General features: G+C 36.8%; 1 protein-coding gene across 1 annotated transcript in view; it reads right to left on the bottom strand.

Moving 5' to 3' along the window:
- MBD5 (methyl-CpG binding domain protein 5) overlaps positions 1-14,753 on the bottom strand; it is a 211,605-nt gene extending 196,852 nt beyond the window's left edge. Inside the window, exon 1 of the mRNA XM_080927275.1 lies at positions 14,707-14,753. The gene's annotated coding sequence lies outside the window, so the exon portion shown is untranslated. The remainder of the gene's footprint in view (positions 1-14,706) is intronic.
- Positions 14,754-26,604: the final 11,851 nt, after the last annotated feature.

Raw genomic sequence — 26,604 nt, 5'->3', positions numbered from 1 at the left:
TACTTGACACACTTAAAAAAATTAACATAAGGATGTTTGTGAGCAATTCTGACTTAAATTTTATGATGTTAACAGTTTATATTAAAAACCTCAGACTAATTCCAAATTCAGTATTCTATATGCCTTAAAACTCATTAAATATGGCTCAAGCTTGAAATATAAATTTATAGTTTTAGCATATTTCTAATCTCTTGTAAAAATGTGCCTTCTTAAAATATTTCTGCACATCTAATTATAAAATTCAGAAATGTGTAGAGGAAAAGCCATGCTTTGTCTTCCACAGCTACAGTAGTGCATCTTGTCTCCCACAGCTGCAGTAGAGCACATGCTGTCTTGTTTCCCACAGCTGCAGTAGAGCACCTGCTGTCTTGTCTCCCACAGCTGCAGTAGAGCACATGCTGTCTTATCTCCCACAGATGCAACAGTGCACCTGGTGTCTTGTCTCCCACAGCTACATTAGTGCAACTTGTCTCCCACAGTTGCAGAAATGCACATGCTGTCTTGTCTTCCACAGATGCAATAGTGCACCTGGTGTCTTGTCTCCTACACCTACAGTAGTTCACCTGCTGTCTTTTCTCCCACAGCTGCATTAGTGCAACTTGTCTCCCACAGCTGCAGTAGTGCACATGCAGTCTTGTCTCCCACAGCTGCAGTAGTGCACATACAGTATTGTCTCCCACAGCTGTAGTAGTGTACATGCAGTCTTGTCTCCCACAGCTGCAGTAGTGCACCTGCTGTCTTGTCTCCCACAGCTGCAGTAGTGCACCTGCTGTCTTGTCTCCCACAGCTGCAGTAGTGCACCTGCTGTCTTGTCTCCCAAGAACACCTGCTGTCTTGTCTCTCACTTGTAGAAGAGCATATATGCAATTTTCAAAATCCTAATCATATGTATCCTAAAAGTAACTTTAATGCCGTGGACATTTGGGTGGTTTCCAGCTTATGGCTATCACAAATAAGGTCATTATGAACATAGTAGAACATGTGTCCCTATGGCATGGTGGGGTATCTTTTGGGTATATTTCCAAGAGTGGTATAGCTGGGTCTTTAGGTAGATCTATTTCCAATTTTCTGAGGAACCTCCAAATTGATTTCCAGAGTTGCTGTTATCAGTTTGCAAGTGTTCCTCTTTCTCCATATCCTGGCCAACATGTGTTGTCACCTGAGGTTTTGATCTTAGCCATTTTGATTAGTGTAAGGTGGAATCTCAGGGTCTTTTTGAGTTGCATTTCTCTGATCACTGAGGACTTTGAACATTTCTTTAGGTGCTTCTCAGCTATTCACAATTCCTCTGTTGTGAATTCTTGGTTTAGTTCTATGTCCCATTTTTTTGATTGGGTTGTTTGGGTTTTGGTGCTTAGCTTCTTGAGTTCTTATATACTTTGGATATTACCGTTTGAATGTGGGGTTAGTGAAGATTTTTTTTCCAGTCTGTAAGTTGCCAATTTGTATTATTGACTATGTCCTTTGCCATAGAGAAGCTTTCCAGTTTCATGAGGTCCCGTCTATCTATTCTGGATCTTAGAGTGTGACCCATTGGAGTTCTGTTTAGGAAATTTCCCCCTGTGCCAATGAGTTCAAGGATTTTCCAACTTCCTGTTCTATTTGATTTAGTGTATCTGGTTTTATGCTGAGGTCCTTGATCCATTTGGACTTGAGTTTTATGCAAGGTGACAAATATGGGTCTATTTTCACTTTTCTACATACAGATAGCCAGTCAGACCAGCACCACTTATTGAAGATTTTTTTTCCCATTGTATATTTTTGGCTTCTTTGTCCACCTGGAAACAACCCAGATGTCCCACAACCAAAGAATAGATACAGAAAATGTGGTTCATTTACTAAGAAGGAGAGCATCCTGAGTTAAATGAATGCAACTAATGCCAGCATTCCTCAAATTATTCCACAAAATATAACATGAAGGAACACTTCTTAAATCTTTTAATGATCAATGGCTACTAATACCATAATAACAATACCAAACAAGACCAAATAAAAAATGAAAATTACAGACCATTATCTTTTATGAACATAGATGAAAAAAATCTTAATAAAATACTTGCAAAACAAATCCAAGAAAACATCAAAAAGATCATTTACTATGATCAAGTAGGATTCATCCCAGAGGTGTAGACATATTTCAACATCTGTAAGTCAATATATCTTATGCACACACAAGTAGACTGAAAGGTAAAACCACATGTTAATCATATTAAATGCAAAAGGGTTTCATGAGGAAAGCCCTGAAGAGACTGGATATACAAAGACATTCCATGGCACCCTGAAGACAATTTACAGCAATCATTTGTGTAAAGTGCCACTCTACAGATTGGGGATAGAACTTCAATTATATACCTGATAGAAGGTTACTGTCTAGAATTTATACAGTAGTAAAAAGGACATGAAAAAAAAATCAAGTCAAAATGAGTTGTAGAAGGAAGCAGGATACTCAAAAGATGAAACACAAGAGGTGAAGAAACACTTAAAGGATGTTCAACACACTTAACTGTCAAAAAATGAAACCAGAAATGTAAATAAATAAAATAACCAATTAAAAAAAAGAAAATGCAAATCAGAACTACTATACATTTATGGTACAAAAGTCAGAATGACCAAAACCAATAAAACAAACAACAGCTGAAGCTGGCACATAGTAGACATTCACCTAAGCAGACAGTACACAGGAAACATACTTGAAGATTATTCTCTTTTATTTACAACTGGTTTGAATATGAACCATTTATTTTTGTAGTCTGGTAATTGAGATACATCATGTCCACAAAGAGTAAAATGCTTACATACCATAATAATTTTATTAATTAAAATTCTATTTAGAATATATTATAATCATACACAAAGAAAACAAAGTGGTAATTTTTATTCATTTTTAAAATTTATTAATAAAAATTTAATTTATTAATTTATTTGTAAATTAACATAGCAAGGAAAGGAGATGAAAATAACACCAAAAGTTGAGAGGCTTAAGTGGTAAGGCCAGGATGTAAACCAGGCAATTATTCTCCAAGATTTGTGATATTGATTATTTAAATTACATTCATTGTAGAATTACTTGAATTATAAAACATTAACATTTAAATAAAAAAACTTAAATAAAACATACATCAGTTACTCATGTTGTAGCACAGACGAAACTGGTCAAACTGATCAACAAATATCTTACATTGGTTGGGAGCTTGAGAGGAATAAAGCAGGCAAAGACAGATTAGACTGAAGACATCCAAGAGACCAATCTGCCAGAGGTGTTTTATAATTTGGACTATATTTTGAATACATGAATATATAAAATTAAAAATCAATTATGAGTGTGTCTGTTTTTTCTGCATATATGGACGACTACTAGGTATGTGCCTCGTACCCACAGAAGTCAGAAGAGGTTGTCAGATCCCAAGGAACTGAAGTTACAGTGTGAACTGTCATGTGAGTTGTAGAAATTATTGCTCTTTACAAAAGCAATGAGTGCTCTTAACTGATGATCTATCTCTTCAGCTCTACATATCTGTGTGTAAAGGTGCAACCTACCAGGAACATTTGGTGTTGCTCATGTGTAACTGTGCTAAGAGGAGAGAGCCTATAGAAGGGTTAACAGGAGTTGCTGAGATCCAAACATGCACTGAACCTGTGTCAACCCAGCCTCACTCCAGTATATCGAGGAGAGTATTATTTACCTCCCCTAACTATCAACTTCAACAAATGTGAGATTCGGAGAAACTCTGAAACTTTACATATTGGAACAGAGAGGGAGAAATAACTCATCAGTGTAGAGCCAATGGCAGCACTGAATCACCAAAGGCAAGGTGAATGTAGTTACAAAAATGGACTATAATGGCCTGACCCCATATGGACAGCACAGAAAAAGTGATTTTATGATGGCATGACATCTCTGGACTGTGGTACTGGCTATCAGTCATGGTGTTTCCAGAGATGAAACAAATAAGAAGCCTATTATATTTTTGATCTGTAGAACAAGAAAAAGGTCTTGAATAGATGAAAGATTACATTGGACAGTAGCAACAAGGAATCTTGAGCCATGAGTCAATTTCCAAGTTTGAGCCTCAGCATTATGTGACTGAAGGTATGGCTATCCCCCACACCCTGACTACACCTCCCAACGAAGTACTGTGTTAAAATACTGAGTGTTACTGTTAGGCTTTCTCCCATCATTCCTCAGAGAGATCCATAGGCTTGTTCAAGAAATAATAGAACCCTGCAGAGAATAATCAGATTTTCTTGTATCTATTTGGGTTTAGATTGACAGCAAATCTAAGAGACTCAAACATGCACTGGGACCCTCGAGGTAAAATAGAATTTTATGGGAGTCAGATATTTAGTGAATTTTGGATGAAGTGTGTCCAATGAATCCCTGTACTTATTATGTGGGTATTCCTTCAGTTATTGAATGAATAATTGGGATAGATACACTGAAACGTTGACAGAAACTTTGTGCAACTATTATGCGCTATTATGATTGGAAAGACCAAATGGAAGTCACTGGAGTTGGGTCTACCAAGGAAAGCAGTGAACCAAAATCAATACTGTATCCCTGTCTGAACTACAGAAATTAATTTCACAATCAAGGGGTAGTACCCACAACATGTCTGTTTAGTTCTCCCATCTGGCTGGAGAGAAAGACAGATGGATCATGTAGAATGAGAGTTGAATATTAAAATTAAACAATTAATGATTCATATTGCAGCTGTACCCTTATTTGAGAAGATCAACATACCTCATGTTACAAGGCAGGCAGCTATTAATCTAGAAAATCCCTTTTCTAGGTATCTGTCCACAAAGACCACTGTGAGCTTTTTTTTTTTTTTTCAGTTGAAAAGGCCTTTAGTATACATTTAAAGTTTCACCTAAAGGTTATATTAACTCTCCAGCCCTATGTCAAAATTTAGTTCAAAGGGATCTTGACTTCTGTTTCTTCCATAACATAACAGATGTTATATGGATGCTATTATGCAGGCTAGACCAAGTAAGCAGGCAGCATTAGCCATTTTGGATTTGTTGCTGGTGCATACATATACCAGAGGATACAAAATAAATCCAAATTTCAAGGGCCTGGTATGTCAGTGAACTTTCTCAGAGTACAGTCATGTGTGGCATGCAGATATGTCCCTTCTCTGATAAAGGATAAGTTATTATCTGGGCTCTTCTCACCATTAAGAATGGAGAACAAAGCTGCTTAGTAGGCCTTTTTGGATTCTGGAAACAGCTCATTCTTCACTTGGGTAACTTGTCACACTCCCAAATGACTTGGAAAACTGTTAGCTCTAAATAGGTCTTGGACTAGGAGAAGTCTCTTTAACAGGTCCAGGACATGAAGGCTGCTCAGTCACTTTGAGGAAAGATCCAGCAGACCGGATGATACTTGAGGTATCAATGACATATAGTTTTTGGGATCTTTGTCAAGTTGCCAGTGGTAAATCATAGAGGAAGATCATAGGATTTTGGAACAGAACTTTACCATCATTTAAGACGGTTATTCTCACCTTTAGGGACAGCCCTTAGCTTGCTATTGGGACTTAGTGAAATTTGAATGTTTGAAAAGTTACCATGTGATCTAAGCTGCCTATTAAGAACTGGATATCATCTAACCCATAAAACCAAAAGTACAATGCTCACAGAAACATGCATTATCGGAAAGTTAAATACATGTGATTGGAGCTGAGCAGATTGTGAAAGCATTAGTTACATGAAGCAGTTGGTCAAGTGCTAATGGTCTTTAGTCCATTCATAATGCTATCTGCTTCCAAGTATGTACTTATAGCCTCATGGGGTAAGCTCTATTACCAATTGGCTGAGGAGAGGAAGAATAGGGCCTGGTTTACAAATGGTTCATCATTCTATGCTAGCCCCTGTAGTGAACAGCTGCAGCATTATAACCTATTTTTGGGACAACCGTGAAAGACAATGTGAGGGAAATTTTTTGGGCAGTAAAAATGGTCATATATTTTGCTTAGGAGAAATGCCCAATTGTTAGACTGTTTACTGATACATGGTCTATAACCAATGGATTAGCTTGATGGTCAGCGACTTGTAAAGAATATGACTGGAAAAATTGGAAAGAAGGAAATTCTTGGAGGTATTATGTGAATATCTTTCTCAAATTGGACAAAGGATATGATGTTAATTGTGTCTCATATAAATGCTCATAAAATTGACTTCAGTAAAGAAAGTGTTCAATAGTCAAGTAGATAGGATGGCCTAGCATATGGATAGTCCATCTCTTTTTCAAACCATCCCTGTCATTGCCCAGTGTATCCAGGAACAAAATGGCCATGGTGGCAGAGACAGAGGTTATGCATGGGCTCAACAAAATCCATTTCTACTCACAAAGCTGTCCTGCATTCATCAGCTGCTGAGTGCTTGATAGGGCACTATTCCCCATGATGACCACCCAGTGATCTAGTGGCAGGTGGACAACACCAGACTACTTCCTTCATGGAAATAATTTGTTCTTATTGGAGTAGATACATATCCAGGATATGAACTTGGTGTTGCTACATATAATGTTTTTGCAAAAACCACCATCCATGGACTTACAGAATGCCTTACCCGGCACTGTGGCATTTCAGAGCATTGCTTCTGACCAAGGAAGTCACTTCACAGCGTAAGGAAGTGCAACATGCTCATGGAATTCACTTGCCTTACCATGTTCTCCACCCTGAGACCGCTGGTCTGAGAGCATAGGTAGAATATTTTGGAGGCACTGTTATAGCAATAGTGAATACCCAGTAGCCAGGAAGGCTGAGACAGGATTCTCGGGAACGTAGTATACACTTTGAATCAGCATCCAATATATGCTATAGTTTCTCCCATTGCCAGATCCACAAGTGTAGGGATGAAGAGATTGAAATAAATGGGAATAGTTCTTCTATTATCGTCACTAATGATGATGAAATTTTTGATTCAATTTAACTTTTTCTAGCCTAGAACTTTTCTTTCTAGACAGGAGAATGTTCCTGTCTGGAGACACAACAAACATTCCATTCACGTGGAAGCTCAGACCCCGCTGCCTGGCCATTGTGGGCTTCTAATACCCAGAAGGAAACAGACTGAAAAACACAAATCAACCAAGCCAACCAACCAACTAACCAAAGAAACAAAACAAATAACTTATGTTAGGAAGGGTTAATGATCTAGACTAACAAAAGATTGGGTCTCCATATGGAGGCAGGAGAGATTATGTCCAGAGGTTAGGGCATTTCTTAGTGTGTGTACAGATTAAGCAACATTTGTACTTTCTTTAGTTCTTCAATATGTAATGCAACATCAATTGAGACATAATCAGTGGATATTATCAGAGTAAGTCATAAGACACTAAGAGACTAAGCATTCCTCAAGGGATAATGTTACCTACGTTAAAATTTGTGGCCATACAAGACATAGTTACATCATGATAGGCGGAATTATGGCCTCATTATTATTTTTCTTTGAAAACTAAGCACAGCATAAAGTTACATGATACTGTGTCACGTTGAGAAGGGTTGGACTTGTGATGGCTAATCTTGATTGTCAACTTTACTATACCTGGAAGCATTTAAGACCCAAGAAAAATCTATGAAGAATTTTCTTGATTGGACCATTTGAGGTAGGAAGACTCAATCTACAAGTGGACCACAGCACTGCAGCATCTGGTGGCAGTCCACATAAAAAGACATGGAAGAGAAGCTTTTGCTTTAGTCTGTTTGCACTCCCTCTTGCTGGCAAGTTCACCGATCTTGATGTTGAGGTATTCCTTCACGAGTATTAGAGCCTACTTCTGGATTTCAATGCAGACGGAAGACGAGTTGAGATATGTAGCCTCATGAAATGTATAACTACTGTCATAGTCATCCCACTGGGAGACAGCCACTAATGAACCAGCCAAAGCTCAGCTTGTAAGACATTCTAATAAATCTCCTGTTATATATAGTCTGTATACATACACATACATTTCATTCTTTCAGCCCCATTCCTCTAGAGAACCCTGCCTAATACACATTAGTATAATATTTTGATCATGTCTACCATGTTTCTTCAATACTCGATTCAATTCATGTTTGAATATCTTGTTTAAGTATTGTTAAATATACATACATATGTATAGACACAAATGAAATTTATTATTTTATGTGCATAGTGTTTTACCAGTATGTACGCATGTATGAGAATATTTGTTCCTGCTGTCCATGGAGGTACCATAGGGTGTCACATTCTCCTGGAACTTGAGTAATAATGGTAGTGAACTTTCATGTGGATTGTAGAAACACAATCTAGGTCCTTTTATAGTAACTAATGTTCTAAGATATAGAGCCATCTCCCCAGCCTGACATCTGTTAACATAAATAGACAACCCAAAAAGTATATTATTAGTTTTGTTCATATGTAGATGGATTCAGGGCTTACCATTTGAGATTGTCTAATTCTCCCCTCAACAACTGATTGCCTATAGCTCTTTGTCTAGGTGAAACCTTGTGAAATTCCCCCCACATTGGCATTTAAACTTGGTAATGTATCTTCTATAGCGCTATGCACCTGAGAGTTTGTCTTTTTTTTAATTTATAGATCTATTATTGACTTTTAGAAAACTTATTAAAGAATGAAAAATTCATCAGAAACTCAGGCTTTGGAGATAGGCTTGGTATCCCTCTTTGTGAAATTTTTGTTTTTCAGGTTTACAAATAGGCCTTTACCTAACAGTGAACAGGCTCTTGCTGAGCACTTCACAGATCAAAAGTGTCTATCTCAGACTTACATCTAGATTTCCAGTCTTTTATTCTAATGCTCTGAGTGCTTTGTGGCCATTTCTGGCTACAAATGACTGCTTGGTATAGGCAAACGCAGTCCATTTCAATGTTTGCAGTATTTTTAGGTTATTCTTAATATTTTCACTTAACATTTTATTACATCTTATTTTTATATCACGGTGGCTGATAAATATTTTATTAGTTTTGTGGTACATTAAGTTCCTTGAATTTTAGTTTTCATTAACTTAGTATATTATTCTATACTATTTTTTTTGCTTTCATTTTTTAGCATGTTAAATGCCCCTAAACATTCATATATGAGCATTTTATAATAAGGTGTGCTCGAGTTTAGCCCATAGGTGTGTGTGTGTATAAATTTAAATTTAATAAAACTAAAATTTATTATTTTCAATGTTAAGACCTATCACTTACATTGATTTTAGAATTACAAATTATGTTTAGAAATGTAATGATATATTGAGTATGTAAGATGCTTTATTTAGTAAAACATTCTTGCTATTTTTTACTGGTATTTGTTAGCCATCAGGAAATGGAAAAGAACCTATTTTTTAAAAACATTTTATGTGCATAACAAAACACCTTCTTTATAGCTTTCAATTTTTGTCTAAACAATTAATTAATTGTATAAATAGTAATATTGTAGCTGTGGTTCCTCCAGAAGGTTATTACCCATTTATATTATTATCTCAAAAACAAAAAGATAATTTTAAGGACCAAAAGCAAATCAAAAAGCCTATTGATTATGCCTATGCAGATGTTTCCTAAAGACCAAATAATAGCGTGGAAAGAAATTGAACAGAATAAATATAAAAAAAGAAAAGAAAGGAAAGAAATGAGGAAATATAACTTGTTTGGGACTCTGAGTGTCCCTGCAGGGAAGAACACAGGAAAGAAGCATGGGCAGATGATGTAAGGTCCAGCAGCACCAGCTGTCACACAGGCCACCTAATGCCTAAGTACACGAGGAGAACACATGTGAAATGAGACACAAGCTTTGTCTATTATGCTGAAACAGGACAATTTTTGTTTGAGGTCTTGTTTCAGTAGATTCTATCAGGTCAAAGGGAAGTCTTGTAGTTTACATGCAGGAACTGGCCATTGGAAGACTTGTGTGTGTACACAGAATAAGAGCTTCCTAGAGGATACAATCAGAGGACTCCCACCAATTATTATCTTAGAAAAATCAAATGGCATTCATAATCACTATAAAGATAATTAATTCAAAAACTAAGTTTTATCTGGAAGCTAAGGTATACTAAAAACTGCTATTTTTAATTATTTTTTTCTTACTATGAGAATGCTTGATTACAGATGTTTGCGTCATAGACGCAAGTATCAGCAACAGAATACAAGAGAAGAGAGAATCTTAGGTGCAGAAGATAACATTGAAAACATCGGCATAACAGTCAAAGAAAATGCAAAAAAAAAAAAAAAAAAAAAAAAAATCCTAACCCAAAACTTCCAGGAAATCCAGGACACAATGAAAATACCAAACATAAAGATAGAGAGCAAAGACTTCCAACATAGGCCAGTAAATATCTTCAAGAAAATTATTAGCAGAAAACTTCCCTAACCTAAAGAAAGTATGACCAGGAACATAAAAGAACCCTACAGGACCTCAAATAGATTTGATGAGAATAGAAATTCCTCCCATCATATAATAGTCAAAACACTAAATGCACAAATCAAAGAATATTAAAAACAGTAAGGGAAAAAGGTCAAGTAACATAAAGGCAGACCTATCAGAACTACACCAGACTTCTCAACAGAGACTATGAAAGCTAGAAGATTCTGGGCAGATGTCATACAGATCCTAAGAGAAAACAACTGCCAACTCAGGTTACTATACTCAGCAAAACTCTCAATTACTATATATAAAAAAACCAAGATATTCCATGACAAAAAAAAATTTACAAAATATATTTGCACAGATATAGCCCTCAAAGAATAATAGATGGAAAACTCCAACAAATTAGGAAAACTATACCTAGAAAGGAATAAACTAATTTTTCAATAAACCCAAAAGATAGCCACACGAAGTAATTCCACCTCTAACAACAAAAATAACAGGAAACAACAATCACTATTCCTTAATATCTCTTATTACCAATGTACTCAATTTCCCAATAAAACGACATAGACTAACAAATTGGATCTGCAAACAGGCCCCAGCATTTTGCTGCATACAGCAAACGTACCACAGTGACAAAAACAGGCACTACCTCAGAGTAAAAGGCTGGAAAATTTTTTCAAGTAAATGGTCTCAAGAAATAAGCTGGAGTAGCAATCCTAATATCGAATAAAATAGATTTCAACCAAAATTTGTCAAAGGAGCTAAGGAAGGACACTTCATACTTGTCAAGGAAAAATCTGCCAAAAATAAACTCTAAATTCTGAATATTTATGCTCCACATCCAAGGGTACCTACATTCTTAAAAGAAACCTTACAAAAGCTCAAAGCATACATTATACCCACACAATAATAGTGGGAGACTTCAGAGCCCTACATTCATCAAAGGACAGATCATGGACAAAGAAACTAAACAGAGACGTCGTGAAACTAACAGAACTTATGAACCAAATGAATTTGACAAACATCTATAGAACATTTCATCCTAAAACAACACCCCCCCCACACACAAACACACACTTACATACCTATGTTCTTCTTAGAACCTCATGGTACCTTCTCCAAAACTGATGCTATAACTGGTCACAAAACAAGCATCAAGAGATACAAGAAGACTGAAATAATCCCATGCATCCTATCAGATCACCAAGAACTAAGGCCAGTCTTCAAATAACAACAAAAAGAACAGAAAGCCCAGATATACATGGAATCTGAACAATGTTATACTCAATGATAACTTGTTCAAGGAAGAAAGAAATAAGGACTCCCTGGAACTTAATAAAAATGTAGGCATATCATACCCAAACTTATAGGACACAATGAAACCAGTGCTAAAAGGAAAACTCATAAAAGGAAAATTTCTGAGTACCTACAAAAACAAACAAACAAAATCTGGAGAGAGTATTCACTAGCAGTTTGACAGATCACCTGAAAGCTGTAGAATAAAAAGAATCAAATATACCCACAAGGTGTACACGGCAGGAAATTACCAAACTCAGGGTTGAAGTCAACTGACTAGAAACAGAAAAAAACTACACACACACACACACACACACACACACACACACACACACACACACAGAGAGAGAGAGAGAGAGAGAGAGAAATCAACAAAACTAGAAGGTGGTTCTTTGAGAAAAAGAACAAGATAAATAAACCCTTAGCCAGACTAACCAGAGGGCACAGAGAGAGTATCCAAATTAACAAAATCAGAAATGAAAGGGGAGACATAAGAGCAGAAACCGAGGAAATTGAAGAAATTATCAGATCCGAGTACAAAAGCCTATACTCAACAAAACTAGAAAACCTGGAGGAAATGAATAAATTTCTAGACAGATACCAAATACCAATGTTAAATCTGGACCAGATAAACCATCTAAATAGTCCCATAACCTCTAAAGAAATAGAAGCATCAAAAGCTTCCCAACCAAAAAAAGCCCAGGACCCGATTGATGGGTTCAGTGTTGAATTATAACAGACCTTCATAGAAGACCTAATACCAATAATCTCCAAACCATTCCACAAAATAAAAACAGGAAGAATAGTACCCAACTCATTCTTCGAAACAACAATTACACTCATACCTAAACAACACAAAGACCCTACAAAGAAAGAGAACTTAAGACTAATTTCCCACATGAACATTGATGGAAAAATACTCAATAAAATTCTTGCAAACAAAATCTAAGAACACATCAAAACAATCATTCGCCATGATCAAGTAGGCTTCATCCCAGGGAATGCAGGAATGGTTCAATATACGGAAATCCATTAATGTAATCCACTATGTAAACAAACTCAAAAAAAAAAAAAAAAAAAAAAAAAAAAAAACCCATCACATGGTCATCTCATTAGATGCTGAGAATGCATTTGACAAAATGGAGACAGAACAATAGAAACTGAGGAAATTCAAAAAAAAAATATCAGATCCTACTACAAATGACTATATTAAATGAAACTAAAAAATTTGAATGAAATGGACAATTTTCTATACAGATACCAGGTACTAAAGTTATATCAGAATCAGGTAAGCCATCTATAACCAATAAAGAAATAAAAGCAGTCATTAAAAGTCTCTCAATCAAAAAGGAACACTCCTCCCTTGTTGGTGGGATTGCAAGCTGGTAAGGCTACTCTGGAAATCAGTCTGGTGGATCCCCAGAAAATTAGACATAATACTACCTGAGGACCCAGCTATAGCACTCCTGGGCATAAGCCAAAAAGATGTTCCAATATAGGACATAGACACATGCTCCACTATGTTCAGAGCAGCCTTATTTATAATAGCCACAAGCTGGAAAGAACCCAGATGTCCTTCAACAGAGGAATGGATACAGAATTATGGTACATTTATACTACTCAGCTATTAAAAACAATGACTTCATGAAATTCCTAGGCAAATAAATGGATCTAGAAAATATCATCCTGAATGAGGTAACCCAGTCACAAAGGAACACACATAGTATGTACTTACTGACAAGTAGACATCAGCCTAAAAGCTTGGAATACCCGGAGAAGCAATTCATAGACCCTAAGAAGCTGAAGAGAAAGAAAGACCAAAATGTGGATGCTTCAGTCCTTCTTAGAAAGGGGAACAAAATAATCACAGGAGTAGAAGGTGGGAGGAACTTGGAAGGAACACAGGAGGAGTAGGGGGAAAGGGGGGGCAGGATCAGGAATGGAAGGAGATGAGGATGTTATATAGAAGGTCAGGAATTTGACTGAGGAGTGTAGTGATGGGGGATGGGTCGTCACCAGCAAGTCCCAGATACTAGGAAAGGAAGATGCTCCCAGGACCCAATAGGGATGAGATTAGCTGAATTGCCCAACAAAGGAGAAGGAAAACCTGTAGAGAGCATATCCAGAGTTTAGGCAATTCCCTTGGTTGGGGAATAGAGCCATCCACTCACTTCCAAATTCTTAACCCAGAAGGGCTCCTGTCTAAAAGAAATATGGGGACAGAGACTGAAGAAATGGCCATCCAGATCCAGCGTCAGGATCCACCCCATATACAAAGAAAGCCCAGATGGTATTGCTGAAGCCAAGAAGTGCTTGCTGACAGGGCCCTGTTATAGCTGTCTCCTGAGAGGCTTTGCAGAGTGTGACAAATACAGAGTTGAAGGTTCACAGCCAACCATTGGACTGAGCACAGGGACCTCAATGGATGAGTTAAGAGAAAGGACTGTAGAAGCTGAAGGGGTTTGCAACTGTATAGGATAAACCATACCAACCAGCCAGACCCCCCCCCCCCCCCCCAGAGCTCTCATGGACTGAACCACCAACCAAAGAGTACACGGGGGAACCCATGATTCCAGCTGCATATGCAGCAGAGCATGGCATTGTTTGGCATCAACAGGAGTTGACCTTGGTCTTGTGAGGGCTTGATTTCCCCAGTGTAGGGGAATGCCAGGGTGGTGAGGTGGGATGGGGGGGCGGTTCCGGAGGAGAAATCGGAAAAGGGAATATCATTTGAAATGTAACTAAATAATAAAAAAAATTTATATATATAAACCCAAAACAACAAAAGTCAAGAAAAAATGCGGGTTAAAATCTAAATAAGAAATATATCTGAATTATTATCATTTTATTTACATCTATAGCAATTTATCAATTTCAATGGCAAAACTATTTTCTAAAAGGCATCCCAGATTAGCACCAACACACCTATCTTTACCTCCTGTCCCACTTCCGTTCCAGGGGCACCAAGCACAGGCATGGTGCACAGACAGACATGCATGCAAACTATCTATACACAATGTTTATCTATATGAACAATGTTCTTATAGGAAATTGTGCCAGCACTCTTACCCAAAGTTGTTATCCTTTTCTCCTCTGCTCTTAATTCTTCTGAAAACTACACACACTCAAAATCACCTGTAGGATCAAAGCCAGGTTTGCTATTAGTCATACTTAAATTTGCAGTATTTTCATGCTAATTTAAAACAATAATGTTGCTCTTCATTAATCACAGAACAGTTTTAAGTATGATGAATCCTACTGTGCTAACAACCATGTGAATGTAGAGTTTGATGGTTAGTAGAGAAATCAGTTGAAGGAAGTTCAAGTCTTTAAATACCTGACTAAGAATAAAGGACAAAAAGAAGATTAATGGGTCTGTAAAAACTAGTTAAGATAAAATATAGGACCACGAATAATTAGAGATTACAGCTCATGAATTTAAATAATGTTTATCTTAAGCACGAGACTGTAGTGAAAAAGCACAATAAAACAATCCTATTTATATAACACAACTAGTACAGGGAAATCTGTTTTACTTCCCATTTGAGAGGCTGGGAGACAAGCTCCCCTCGGTAAGAATGCTTTCTACTGGCAGTGAGGCAACATGGACACTCAGAATAATCCCGTCCCTTCAGAGTTTCAGTCACTTGCAATATTCACCCAATTAGATGGTGACAATTTAGAATAGTCAAAATTCACACTTAAATTTATTTATTTATTTATTTATTTATTTATTTATTTATTTATTTATTTATTTAGCTGTCTTTAGACACACCAGCAGAGGGCATTGGATCCCATTACAGATGGGTGTGAATGACCACATCATTACTGGCAACTGAACTCAGGACCTCTGGAAGAGCAGTCAGTGCCCTTAACTGCTGAGCCAACTAGCCAGCACCAATGCATACTTTTAATATACAGGCTCAACTGCAATAATTTAGTCACTGATTTTGCAGGAATGACAAATATATTTCATCTAATCTAGTTTCAGATTAAATGTATTAAAATCAAATTCTACTTGCACCATTATAAACCAGTGTTCCTTAGTCCCCAGATGTCATTTAATTGGCACTACAATCTTAGAGCATAGGCATCACCTCACTATTGCTCAGTGGAAGGAGTGACACTAAAACTGAACCTCAGCTGAAGTCACCCTCTGCCTTCCCAAACAGCTTCTTGGCTTATTTAGAAAACGGGTCTCAGTTGCACTGAATGTGTTGAATGCTGATCACATTTTAAAATTACTTCCTTGTTGTATTTCAAAATCACAGAGGCAGCTAAGAAAATGTCAGTACCATATGTTAAAATTGAAATAAATGAGGACATTATAACAAAGGAAATTATGAATGACAAAGGTTTGAGATTAAGAAATTAAGAGTTATAGAAATATTTTTAACAGAGTAGAGGTTGTCCAAAAAATATTACAAAAAAGAAACAACAGGAAGAACCTGTAACGTTCCAAGATGTGAATTGTCACTGAAGTTGTCTGCTCTGTGGGCTGTTCTTTCCAGGGGCAGATGCCAACAATGGCACGAAGGCTGCCAAAGCTTCCCTTTCCAAAGATAACCAGGACTAAACTGTCTCCAAGGAACGTGTTCCTAGAAACCCAGTTCCATCTACTACATGATTTCTATAAACAGACATAGATTCTTAATTCCAAAAAACAAGTTGCTAAAGAAAAACCAATCTATGTATGATCAAACCCAGAATTTAACTTCCATTAATATAGTTTAATTCCTATTAATATAGTATAGAAAACCTATGTGAGAACTACAGCAATGACCAATCTACACAACTAGATGTTTCTAGTGACTAACATGTATATCACACCAAAAAATTCAATTCAAATTGAAGTAAACACACTTCAATAAATAATACAATTGTCTAATTTTCATCATATATGAAAAATGGAAGAACACATAAAAATGTCAAGCTGTGTCCAAGTATCAGTCCTTCCCCAAACAACATCTATATTTATGACCTATTTTGGAATGTGTCTTTTTGGTTTGATCAAGATTGCATTGAGGGGCTAGAAAGATGGCTCAGTGGTTATGAGCACTGACTGCTCTTCCAGAGGTCCTGAGTTCAATTCCAGAAACCACATGGTGGCTGACAACCATCTGTAATGGGATCTGATGCCTTCTTGGTGTGCCTGAAGAACTACAGTGTAGTCACATACATAAAATAAATAAATAATTCTTAAAAATATTTTTTAAAAAGATTGCTTGATTGTACGTGATTTAATTTGAATTCAAAACAACTGTCTTCTTGGAAAGATGCTGGATCTATCAACCCACCACAGCTTCTACAAGCTAATACTTGTGTTAATGAAATTTGGCTTTGAAAGCTGAATTTTTTCTTATTTCATAAAATACTGCAAATATACATTTATATATATTTCATTATTTAGATTTCCATATTTTCAGCATTATTTATAAATAGATAACACATATACGTTTAACATAAAATTATAATTCATCAAATTAATATTGAAGATGAATAATTGAGCTTTATGTAGCATTTACAACATTTTGAAACTCTGTTTTGTGCAAGGTAGGCTTTAGGTGCTCTTGAGTGTTTTAAGAACAGGAGTAATGAATATCAAATAGATAACCATAAGTTACTATTAAAGTAAAGGTAAAAATAAATTGCCATGTCAACTAAGGTAATAGAAAAAGTAAATAATTTATAAGCAAGTCTTATAAAACTGTATGAAAAATAGAATTTTAGTATATTAAGATTCAAGTAACAACACTAAGAAAGATGCTTACTAAAAATTCATCCTTAATAAAATTTTCAATAAAAAGATTTCATGAAGTTCTGCTTCAGTTCAACGATACCCAGTACAACACACACACTGTACTTCTGGGAATTCCACAGGACCTGTACAGATGTCATTATACTATAGAAACATCCATCAGTTGACTTATCTCTAATCATGTTATCATAATATGTAAATTAGTGTCAATGTACACTTACAGAATTATCTTACACAGCACACCAAACTCACATGGGACCATCTTCACTACATTTCCATATTTGAAGCTGGGTCCACATGTGTGGAATCCCTTCTTCCAGTTAGTGTGCAGAGCAGCAATGGGTTAACAAGCTTTAACAAGACAAACTGAAAATAGCAGACAGATTTCCTCCTGAGGTTACCAATTCCATTCTGGTTGTATGGTAGTGGTTGCTAGAGTGCCACTATAAATAGTTAAGAAATTTACTAAAGCCAGTGTCAGCTCACACTGCCTTTATTTAGATTTGGCCATGGAACTTATTACTCAAATTTAATCAAGCTTTCTTTCATATGAATCAGATTCACTATTTATTTAATGAAGCTAAGGCACAGACACTATGCTAGGAGCGGTGCCGACTAAAAACAAGAAGCCTGCAAAAGGTGTAAAAGAGTTTGCACTATCAGAGACGTCAAACAAGTGTTTTATATAGTAACTGCAAAGAAAAGGTCACCCGGGAGCAGGCACAGACAAGTTAGTAAAGCTTGTTCTATCCAAATCTCAGCACAGGACTTTTACAGATCATTTCAGACCTTAGTTCTGAAGGATACATACAGGTTCATGTGGTAGGCAAGGGGTGGAGAACATTCTGAGAAAATAGTATGGCCTGGAACTTGGAGTCTTTCTTCTAGGGTACAATTACAAGTTCTGTACCCATGGGGCTTAAGGATAAGGTGGGGACTAATAATCTAATGATGCAGAGGTAAATCCTGCATTAACACTCAAGGTGCTGGTCTGCGTTTAAGCTAAAGTTGCTGCTTGTTCTTGAAATGCTTATTCCTCTGGCATAGACTAACTACTAATACCACCCACCGTCCTCCCCCTGGGTGTTTTGAATTTTATGAGGGCAATGAGGTAGAATAAGGCAGAAAAGATCAATTATTAGAAACTGGTTTATTGATTCATTTAGTAATTTATTTAAAGCAGGTTTGTACTGCTTATTGACAAACATGATTTCACCTTGCTACTTAGAAAAGAATGACCTTAAGAAATAGCTGAAATAGGTTATTGTCCTAAGCAACTCGACCACAAAAGCTTACACCTGTCAATTGGAACATATGCCTTTGAAAAGTAAAAGCCTCCAGGCCACCTGCCACAGGTGCTCTATAAAGCCTACCTGCTTGCTTGCTAACCCCATCTTGTGGTTTTAGAGTATACAAAATGAGAATACAAATGGGACTGGGGAATAGTCTCTGAGGAGGTACCATGGCTTTGGTCCACCAGTGAATCCATCCCCCTTTCATTCTCACTGGGTTCAGGGTGCTCATCCCAGGGAGATTCCTGCAGCAGGAATTCCTGCAGCAGCTCACTCTAGTTTGACGACTATTATATCCACAGTGTGCAGCACAATACCTGGTACACTGAAGACTCTTACATGAATGTAGATATAGGTTGAGAGGCTGACATCAGAACAAATGATAAAGGGTACAAATAAAAATTATTGAACATGAAGAGAATAGGCAGGTAAGAAACATAAGAATCAGATGTGGTGACTTAAGTTAGAGGATTGATAGATTGGTATATATAAAGCATTGAAGTAAAACTCACAATCTGAAAAAACAAAACAGGGGTGTAGAACCAACAAAACCCCATTTTCTGCTGGCTCACTGAGCTATTCTATTGCTCTCTAACTTACCCCTTCCACACAGGTCCAGCACAATGGCTACCCCACTCTTTCCAAAGTGTAAAGCACATTCCTATTTCATACCTTGTATATCTTGAACACATCTTGTCTAGATATTCATATGACTCACTCTATCAATTCTTCTGATGTTTGGTTATTTAATAGATGCCTTATTTAGAACTAAAACCCTATTCTAATTCCTTCGCCATCATTTCTGATTTATTTTCCTCCACAAAACTGATCAACATTAGACACACACTGTAATTTATTTGTTCAGTTTCTTACATTAGAAATATAAATTACTTAAAAAGAATATATTTATTTTTAATTTAATTCATTACTATGCTCAGCCGAGAATTATGCAGGAACTCAACAAACATTGGTTTAATTATTGATAAGTGAATGAAGGAATGAAATAGGCTACTTATATTGGTATGAAAGAAAGACTTTAAGAAACCTAGGAGCAGAAATCTTCTGTGAGATTGTGACTACCAGAAATGGTAAGAAAGCCTCAGCCAGGACACGCATACCACATGGCTGCTTTAAAAAGACCTGAGAAAGGACTATACCAAGGACATGTTACCGTGTAAGGAGGAAATCCCACGGACTCCACAGTAGACAGAGACCATGAGCAAATGAAGAATGGTAAGAGTGGGAGCATTATTCTTCCTCAGGGATGAGATTCGAGTGCGTTATCCATCACCAAGTGGTCGGCCCTGACACCATCATTGACACATAAGTAGCACTACCCAAATCCAGCAGACGTCACTTACATACTTATGCATGTGTATATATGTAGCATTAACCATCAAAGAAAAAGCCATTGTGAACTTGAAAGTGAGTGAGGGTGGAATGTGAGAACAGTTGGGGGGAGGAGGAAGGAGAGAAATAATATAAATATGTTTCAATTTTAAAAATGCAGAAAGCAAAATATACCCAAACCCACCAACTAACTAAATCTGAAAGCCCTTTTTGTCATCATGCATTGATCTCCAAGGTTAATTAGCAAGTCATGTACTTACAAAACAGTGATGAGTATCCAGTACTCTTCTCTAAAGAGGGTTGTAAACATGCAGTAATTGCTAACATTAGTTAAAATGCTGGTTGGAATCAAAGAGAGTAGGTACTTATGGAAGAAACTGTATTCACAATATATTTTTAGAATGTTTAGATGATTTAAGTTTCTTTAAAAAGCATATGTATATATGTATATATAGGGACTGGTGGTATGAAGACAGTAATAAATAGAGCAGCAAATTGTCTAATTCAACTTTTTTCAGAACTTTGGGAATTACAGGCTTGGAAAAATACAAAGAATGTCTATTAAACTACAGTGTTTATCTCAAAATAACACAGGAACAAAGCAACAGAGGGAAAAAGAAGTATGCAAATCTCAAGAAAATACAAAAGACTTCTTCATCTTTTCCCTAGTTCTACAGTAACCTGAGTATCAAAGATCTTCCTGAATGCTAGCAGCGGCTGTAACAGCAGTTCTAGTGAAGACGGTTCTCACAGGCCCTTTACTCAGAGAGCTCCCATGTCTTTTGACCAGATAGCTCACTTATCTCCACCCTATTCTTCATTTTAACCCACTGCAGCCTAACACTGTCCCAACAATCCTTCTAGAGAATGTTTTAAAGCAATACTATACTTTTTGCTGAGATTTAAATATTACTCCCCAGGTTCCAACACAGAATAGCATAAATAAAAAAGAAAAACATAGATTTTAAACACTAAAAAAAAAAATTAACTTCCACCATGTAATTTATCACAAAGAAATTAGGATCTTTAAACACAAATCCATACCCATACCTTACTTTGAAAGACTATTTTATCAATATTCTGGCAAAAGTAATATAAAGAATTCTTGATACTGAAGAGAAAAAATTTTAATCCATCTACAAGAATAAAGAATTCTGAAAAAGGTCACTAGTATAAAAGTTTATATGAATGTATATTTATGTAATATATAATATGTAATTAACATAACATGTAAAATATATTAGTCATATAATATGTAATCATATATACATATACATACATGCCCCCCCACTCACACACAACTGAAACTTTTCTTTGCATTTTCCCACTAATGTGTTTTAAAAGACCAAGGCATAATTTAAAATTATTTGACTATGCTTATATATAGAAACATTATTTGAAGAACATTAGAGTAAACTAGATAGAGACTGGATAAAATTATACAAAATCAAAGTTTTGGAATTTTGATTAGATAATGTTAACCTAAGTTAAGTTGTTTTAGGTTATGATGTGAATTAGAATCACAGGGGAAAGCAGCAGGAAAATAACATTAAAACATAGAGCAACAGAAACAATGATCTTGAGTTTGGGAGATGGCTCAGGCAGGAAAGAGCTTGCTCTGCAAGCATAAGGACCTCAATTTGAATTCTCAGCACCCACCTTAAAAACTAGGTGTGAGTTAGAGACCCAGAGTCAGAAAGCTGAAGGTGAGGTGACCGAGGAAGGACACTGGCATTCACTGGACCGTAACACTTATTCACAAATATTCACTGATGCTTTTGTTTTTGTTGTTATCTTTGATGGGACTTTACCTCATCTGGGTACCACTAAAGTGATGAAGCATCTCACAGAACCAAGTATATGTTCTAAGTGTGAACAAAGTATGGTTTTGGTTGCTGTTGTATTTGAAGAAGAGAAATCTTTCTTTGCTAGTGTTATGAAAAGATTTATTCTCATCCTAAAAATGCATTGCTGCATTCCTGTTGTTCTTGGTAATCAAAAAAAAAAAAAAAAAAAAAAAAATTCAAGCCTTCAAACTGGGTAAACATTATTTTTCATAGACATAATCTAAATAAAACTACTAAGTGTGATAATCTTTTACCAACTCAACACTGACTATGACTGCTGATAGTTTGGGTAAATAAGAAAATGCCTTTGAGTATGTCTTCTTTGAAAACGAGTATGTTTTGTTGCATGTGGTACCCTTTACTGGACAGGAAACAGTGAAAGTTACAATGATCTTTGATGCCTTACATGTTTGTATGCAGTCGAACAATTCTTTAGAGAACTGTAAAAACCATTTCTTAAAAAGATAAAATTATCTGCAGTCCAACAATAACCTATGTTATTCGTTACTCCAGATGTTTTCCTGACAGAAATCAATTAAGCCTGGAGACTTCCTGGAAGAATAGAACTAATAAACTCCAGTATGCATAGCTCTGTTTAAGTAGGGAACATTAATGCTTTTATATATACATCCGAGAGTGTATGTGTGTGCATGTTAGGAAGCATGCATGCTCATGCAGAGGCCCAAGGCTGATGTTAGGATTGCTTTCCTTGGTTGCTTCTATATATTCATTTACTTAAGTACTTAGTTGAGTCAGGGTTGTTCACTAAATCCCATACATAGTTTTCGTTAGACTATACTTTTAAGTCAGCCTCTAAAACCCATTTCTGCCCACCCCAACTTCTGTTACAGTTGCATATAAACACACCTGGCTTTTACAATCCAACTAAAGTTCTTGTCCTGTACAGCAAACACTTTACTTACTGCAGGTCTGTTAGGTTTACTTTAAAAAACAATACATGATCACCACAAATATTTTATAAAGTCATCTTTTATTATCATTTTTAAAATTTTTATTTAAAGAGTCATCAAATATATTATAAAGGACTACTGGGCATAGTGGCACTGTGATGGTTTGCATATGTTTGGCCCAGGGAGTAAGGTGTGGCCTTGTTAAAGAAAGTGTATCACTCTCAAGGTGGGCTTGGAGACATTCCTCCTAGCTGCCTGAGGATGCTTCCTTTTGGATAAGATGAAAAACTCTCAGCTCCTCCTGCACCATGCCTGCCTGGATGCTGCCATGCTCCTGCCTTGATGATAATGGACTGAACCTCTGAACCTGTAAGCCTGCCCCAATTAAATGTTGTCCTTTATAAAACTTGCCTTGGTCATGGTATCTGTTCACAGCAATAAAACCCTAACTAAGACAGAAGCTGGTACCAGGGACTGGGTTATTGCTATGATAGGCCTGACCATCCTTTTTTTGGAAGAATGTGGATTTTGGCATTTTGGATTTGGAAAGCTGTGGAAGGCTTTAAATGGGGCTTAATGGGCTATCCTAGTAAGAATATAGAAGACTTTGTTACTGAGAGTGATTTGAAATGTGCTGACTTGGATTAAGTGGTTTCAGTGGAGAATTTCAGTATGTGGCCAATAGGCTGTTTTTGTAGTATTTTGGTGAAGAACATGGCTACTTTTTGTCCTTGTCTAAAGAGTCTGCCTAAGTTTAAGATAGAGATTTAGATTAATTGTTCTAAAAAGAAACTCTCAAAACAGCCTGTTGTAAGTTCTGTTGTGTGGTTACTAAAGCTCACCCTTATGCAGAACATTTTAATGAAAAGGAGCAAGTTGAGAAAGGAAAGGTACAAAATATATGGTTTGAGTTTAAAGGAACACCAGGAAGTGAAATGGAGCTAAATCCTGTGTTCAAGAATTTTAAATTTAATTAAGGAAGTAAGGCCCTTGAGGCAGGACCCCACCCAGCTGAATTAGCTTCAGGCGACTTAGTGCAAACTTTAATCCCAGGAGTCAAAGACAAGCAGAACTCTTGAGTTCAAGGCCAGCCTAGGACAGAGCAAATTCTAGGTGAAGAAAAGCTTAAATCCAGGTGTGGTGGTCCACACCTTTAATCCCAGGAGACTGGCATACAGATCTCTAAATTCAAGGTCAATCTACAGAGAAAGATCCAGGGCATCCAAGCTTAGGTAGTGAAGGAGTTAGAAAAGAGAAATCTAATGATGCAAACTCACTGGTAGGGGTTTTAGTCCCTGGGTCGGTTTGGTTAGTTAATTTTTTTCTTCCCAAGGGGTCACAGAACCTTTCAGCTCCTTCAGTGCTTTCTGTGGCTCCTTCAGTCCTTTCCTTAGCTCTTTTATTGGCGTTCCTGTGTTCAGTCCAATGGTTAGCTGCAAGCATGCTCCTCTATATCAGCATGGCTCTGGCAGGGTTCTGAGGTGGCATCGATATCATATTCCTGCCATTAAGCACTACTTGGAATCAGCAATAATGCTTGAGTTTAGTGGATGCAAATTGGGTGGATCCCAGGTAAGGCAGTCTCTGGATCATTTTTTTTCTCCAATCCCTGTTCCTGTATTTGTCCCTTTATTTCCTTCATTGAGCATTTTATGCCCACTTCTAAAAAGAAAATAGGGCATCCACCTTCTGGCCCTTCTTGTATTTGTGGTTCATGATGTCTGTGAATTGTTTCTTGGGTATTCCAAGCTTTTGGGGTAGAATCCGCTCACCAGTGAGTACATACCATGTGTGTTCTTTTGTGACTGGGTTACCTCACTCAGGATGATAGTGTCAAGTTGCATCCAATTGCCTAGGAATTTCATAAAATCATTGTTTTTAATAGCTGAGTAGTACTCCACTGTGTAGATGTACCACAATTTCTGTATCCATTACTCTGTTGAAGGACATATGGGTCTTTCCAGCTTCTGGCTATTATAAAAAAGGCAGCTATGAACATGGTGGAACATGTGTCCTTGTTACATGTTGGGACATCTTTTAAGTATACGCCTAAGAGTGGTATAGCTGGGTTCTTGGGTAGTACTATGTCCAATTTTCTTTGCAACCACCAGACTGATTTCCAGAGTAGTTGTACCAGCTTAAAATTACACTCACAATAGAGGAGTGATCTTTATCTGCACATCTTCTCCAGTATCTACTGTCACCTGAGTTTTTGATCTTAGCCATTTGGACTGGAGTGAGGTGGAATCTTAGTGTTGTTTTGATATGCATTTCACTGATGACTAGGTATGTTGAGCATTTCTTCAGGTGCATCTTAGCCATTCGATATTCCTGACTTGAGAATCCTTTGTTTAGCTCTGTACCTCATTTTTTTAATAGGATTATTTGATTCTCTAGAGTCTAACTTCTTAAGTTCTTTGTATATATTGGACATTAGCCTTCTATCAGATGTAGGATTGATATAGATCATTTCCCAATCTGTTGTTTGCCATTCTGTCATTTTGACAGTGTCCTTTGCCTTACAGAAGGCAAATTTGGAATTTCATGAGGGCCCATTTACTGATTCTTGATCTTAGAGCATAAGCCCGTGCCTATGTGTTCCAAGCTGTTCTCCCCTTTCTTTTCTGTTAGTTTCAATGTACCTGGTTTTATGTCAAGGTCTTTGATCCACTTGGACTTGAGCTTTATACAACAAGATAAGAAAGGATTGATTTGCATTCTTCTGCTTGCTGACTGCCACTTAAACCAGCACCATTTATAGAAGAGGCTGTCCTTTTCCTATTGAATATCTTTAGCTTCTTTGAAAAGATCAAGTGACCATAGGTGTGTGGGCTCATTTCTGGGTCTTCAATTCTATTCCATTGATCTACTTGCCTGTCTGTGTACCAATACCATGCAGTTTTTAATCACAATTGATCTCTAATACAGCTTGAGGTCTGGGATGGTGATTCCCCTGGAAGTTGTTTTATTGTTCAGAATAGTTTATATTATCCTGTAGATTGCTTTAGGCAGGACAGCTAATTTTATTATGTTGATCCTTCCAATCCATGAGCATGGGAGATCTTTCCACCTTCTGAGATCTTCTTCAATTTCCTTCTTCAGAGACTTGAAGTTCATTGACTGGGAGGGTGTTGATGCCTCCTTTTACTTCTTTAGGGATTATGGGGCCATTTAGATGGTTTATCTGATCCTGATTTAACTTTGGTACCTGGTATCTGTTTTTGTCCATTTCCTATAGATTTTCCAGTTTTGTTGTGTATAGGCTTTTGTAGTAGGATATGATTACTTCTTGAATTTCTTAAGATTCTGTTGTTATGTCTTCACTTTCATTTCTGATTTTGTTAATTTGGATATTCTTTCTTCTTCCTGTCATTAGTCTGGCTAAGGGTTTGTCAGTCTTGTTGATTTTCTCAAAGAATCAACTCCTGGTTTCATTGATTCTTTGTATGATTATTTTTATTTCTATTTTGTTGATTTCTGCTCTAAGATTGATTATTTCCTGACATCTAATCTTTTTGGGTGTACCACCTTCTTTTTGTTCGAGAGTTAGCATCTGTGCAGTGAAGGTGCTAGTGTGTGCTCCCTGCAGTTTGTTTTTGGAGGCGCTCAGAACTATGAGGTTTCCTCCTAGCACTGCTTTTATTGTAACCCCTACATTTGGGCATGTCGTGTCTTCATTTTCATTAAATTTTAAAAAGTCTTTGATTTCTTTATTTCTTCCCTGACCAAGCTTTCCTTGTGTACAACATTCTTTAGCTTTATTGTATATGTGGGCTTTTGTTGATATTAAAGACCAGCCTTAGTCCACG

This window comes from Micromys minutus, assembly GCF_963924665.1.
Source record: "Micromys minutus genome assembly, chromosome: 13".
Lineage (NCBI taxonomy): Eukaryota > Metazoa > Chordata > Mammalia > Rodentia > Muridae > Micromys > Micromys minutus.
The sequence above is the reverse complement of the archived record's forward strand: the minus strand, read 5'-3'. Positions and strand labels throughout refer to the sequence as shown.